Here is a 4,571-nt window from a genome sequence, read left to right as displayed (position 1 = left end):
AATATTTTGACTTTGTGTACAGTTTATAAATAGTTGCTTGACAAATGATACTACTTGTTTTTTACTTTACATTAGAGAAGGTCGTATAATAGCAGGGTTATAAGCAAGCATCTTTACACATTCTAGAAAATGTTCTTAAATGGTAAGACAGTTCTCAAGAAGAAGCTCATATTTTGGTATGTGGAGATGGAATTTGGTTTTTAAACTAGGAAAATGCTACAAACCTTTGTTTTTGTTTTTGTTTTACTTTTACCTTAAATTCATCATTTCATTTTATTATAAATGTAGTCAATAAAGCATACTTGTACTAGCATTATGTATTTTGCTTCCAGATAAATCACAGGCATTTTACATAATCTCATAGTTACTTTAGATATCTCAAAATATCATTTACATTCATGATTATTTTGAGATTGTGGTGATTATAAAATTAGACTCTTATATCAAGCATTGCTAAAGAAACATATGATAGTGTATCTTACATTTATCTTTAATTGATATATAAATGAAGTACAATATATCAGTATTAATTATGATCTGATACTTTTCATTTAATGTTCTAAAATATTTTAAAAAGTTTCAGTAAACTTTTAATATGAACAATGACTAAAGGCAGAAAAATTGAAATACATTTGAATACTCATCCTGGTTCATCTTAATTCTATATGAATGTATACAAGTTATGCAATCTCTCTTATTTTTCTCCATATGCTCGAGATAGTTTTGTCTTGAAAGTATCTCCTGTCAGAATAATTCAGAGACTTGCATGATAGTCTATATTAAATGTCTCAAAAATGAAAAAGATTCCACTTTCTTGTTATTTGCTTTCCTTATTATTTTTAATAGAACAATGGTCCTAAAATGTTCCGTGGACAACTGGTTAATTTTATATATATATATATATACGTATATATATATATTGTGTGTGTGTGTAACTTATTTCAAGACATCGTCTTGCATTCAAAACATTTATGTAAGTTTATTGCTTAACAATCCACAAAAACATGGTGACATGTAAACTGTTCTTTTTTTACAGAGAAATGTAATTTTATTTTTATTTTTTATTTTATTTTTATTATTGAGGTAATGTTTAGCAGGGTTACAGTTACATTTGGCAGAGAGTGGGTGCATTACTTCTCACAAATTGATACTTGTTATGTTTTGTCCCCATTTCCCTCACCCTACCCCCTCCTAATCATCTTATTTCCCCCTTTCCCTCTCCTATTTCAAATAAACAAATAAACATATATGCAATATGCCAGGTAACAAAGTCAGATACAGTAACAATATGAGATTAAGCAAAGGGCAACGAAAGAGAAGATAAATAACATAGTACATTAAGGACAACAATCACTCAATATAAAGCTCCTGTTTCCCATAAGCCATATAATGAATGATTGTTGTTGTTAAGGTAGTATGTTATGTCTCATCTCTTTTGCTGTCCCTTGGTTATCTCATATTGTTACAGTATCTCACTTTGTTACCTGAGATATCGGATATATTTGTATTTGGTTATTTGAAATTGGATAGGGAAGGGGGGAAAACAAGATGAAGGGTGGGGGTGGGGGGTAGGGAAATGGGGACCAAGACATGTGAAAGGGTATCAATGTATGGGAATTAATGCACCATCTATCTGGCAAATATTATGTAACCCTTCTATTATTTACAATAAAAATATATACAAAAAAGCTCATATTTCCATATCCTTAAAACCCTTTCATTTAGTCTCATCGTATATCAACTTGTATCTAGGTTTTGCACTATTATAATCCTCTGGTAGGCGAATCCTAGGTGTGTACTAATTATTACAAATGAGGGAAACTATTACGCCTATGTCCCTTTGGGCCCCATTTGAAAGGAAATGAGAAGACTTGGGAAAAATCATATTAAGGTAAACTATTCTTTTAAAAAAATATTCTGTGGAGGCCAGGAGTTTGGCCTAGTGGTAGAGTGCTTTCCTAGCATGGACAAAGACCCCGGTTCAATTCCTCAGTATACAGACATAGAAAAAAAGCCAGAAGTGGTACTGTGGCTCAAGTGGTAGAACTCTAGCTTTGAAAAAACCCAAGGACAGTGCTCAGCCCTGAGCTCAAACCCAGGGCTGGCAGCAAATATTCTGCGATATTACCTAATTATCACAGTCCTTATTAATATGGGCCCATTTTCTCTGCCCAAATATACACTTATGGGATCTGCTCTCATTCAACATTCAAAAAGTTTCCAATTTCCAAATATGGATTAGAAGGGAGAAAAAATAAGAGAAGACTGGAGTAGATAGGTAGAAGATAGACACATGGGTGGAGACTTCAATGGCTTAGGTTTCCTGACATTTGGAATAGAATAATAGAGTTCTAAAATTATCAGCATGAATTGCACTCCTCTGTACATAACCTTTACAATAAAAAGTATCTCTGCTTAGCTCACAAAGCCACTTTCAGAAAAATACTTGTGACCATGCACTCCTAATTATACATAAATCTAGTTTTAGAGTCTACGTTCTTCATCAATGCCTAGATTTTTATAACTCTATTCTAATGTTTATTAATTATCACATGATCATGGTAGATCTGGACATCAATGCTCCATAGCCCACTGAGATTGTATACAAAATTCAGTGAATGATGTACATGTGTAATGAGGTGAACTCTCCAAGGGACTGCTGATGTAAATTCTCAGTACCAATGGACAGATCCACTGAATGAAACTCTTTTGAGGTTAAGGTTTTTATATTTGCCTTACTTCTTTATTCATTCTAAAAAATATTAAATTATAGTGTAATTTTATTTTAAAACTGATCCTTTGATTGGTGATATTCTGTGGCTCCAGATAAAATATGGTAATGTACTTGGTCCCCTTTTCCAAACACACTTCAATAAAAATATCTGCTCTATTAACATTTTCAAGGCATTGGTAGACAAACTAAAATATTGTAGTATGCAATACGAAAATTAGCTAACCTGTAGTCATTGTCCACTGTTTTTTTTCTAATCATGATATATATATATATATCTCAATATCTTAAAAACAAAAGCCAATAAACAATAATGTATGCTTTTAGCCACAAGATCATAAGGTCATGGATATAGCTCTCAGAAATCTGGGCCAAGGGCCAGGTCTAATGTCCACCTATTATATCCAATATCACTTGAGCTTTTCTAGAGTGCTTTGTTGAGTGCTCATCAATACTTTTATGGGCCCAGACAGAATCTCAGAAATTTGAAAGCCATGTAATGTTATTCCAGTATCTGATTTGGATGAACTTGGAAAGATTGCTGACTTTTCTTTGTTTCTACTCTAATTCTACTTCACTAATCCTTATGGAAAATTTTTCAAACCATAAACGTGAAAATCAAAGATAATATTCCAAAGTCATCCCTTCTCCAGGCATAGGGTTTAAAAAATAAACAAAGACTAACCTTAACTATTTTTATTTAATCATGTATTTGTATGTTGTTATGAAATTGAAATGGACTTAAAAATATCCATTTGGTGTTGCTAGCTATACTTTTTACCTCAGTGATTTAAAATTTTTAATCTCCTTGAAATTGTCAGTTACAAAATATATAGGAAATCCATCATTTTTGAGCATTTTGATGAGAGAATTTTTTCCAGACTCACTAAATGAAAATGTGCTATTCCTTAAGTATCTTTTCACATTATATAGGTGATATCAACACTAATTATATTCCCTTGCACACATTACAAGCTTAACAAGAAGCTATTAAATGACCAGTAGGACTAAGCTAAATCCATTAGGCATGCATCTTGCAGTCAGCACTCCTCCCTCTTAAAAAAAGAAAATCCAATACACTTCCATTTATGGATTTTTTTATATTGCAATGCAGTTTTTTTAATATAGATTGCATAGTTAGTACTGTTTTATTGGGAGGTATTTTGGACTTACTTGTAGCTCTGAAAAGTATAATTATATCTAAGTATAGCTTCACTTTTTATATTCATTTAATTTAATATTTAGTTAATGATTAAGGATGTTAATGGATCAATGGAAATATATTAGATGTCCTAGGAAAACATGTGTCAAGTAAAGTGCATCAAGTTCCTAACAATTGTAAGTTCATCCTATCTCCATGAGTGATAGCTTCTCTACCATGAAATATAGTGCCTTGTCAAGAATATGCTTGTAGGTAAGACCTCATCAAAACAGGGAAAAAAACTGACATAATCATAGACTATGCATTCTGTTGAATTTGTCTGTTTCATATTGTTTTCCTGGTTAGTCAGTGTAAGCTTTACAATGTTATCTGTCTTTATACCTATCAAAACTGTTTATATGCTGTGAAAGAAAAAAATTCAGAAAAAAACATTTCTCTCAATCATAGTTTTCTAGGAATCAGTTTTTTTTACAGTCATTGAAATGGGTGATGAACAGAGGAGTTACACTTACACAAATCAGGTGATGAGTCTATTTCTTTTTGAACAATGTCACCCCTTATGACCCTCTCTGCCAGTATTTATCTCCTGCTCCCTCCCACTAGTTGTCTAATTCATTTTCAGCATAGGTTCTAATGAATATCACTGTTGCATTTTTTCGTTCTTTGTCCCTGCATCCC

Source organism: Megascapheus bottae, chromosome X (assembly GCF_031878675.1).
Source record: "Megascapheus bottae isolate mThoBot1 chromosome X, mThoBot2.hap1, whole genome shotgun sequence".
NCBI lineage: Eukaryota > Metazoa > Chordata > Mammalia > Rodentia > Geomyidae > Megascapheus > Megascapheus bottae.
The sequence above is the reverse complement of the archived record's forward strand: the minus strand, read 5'-3'. Positions refer to the sequence as shown.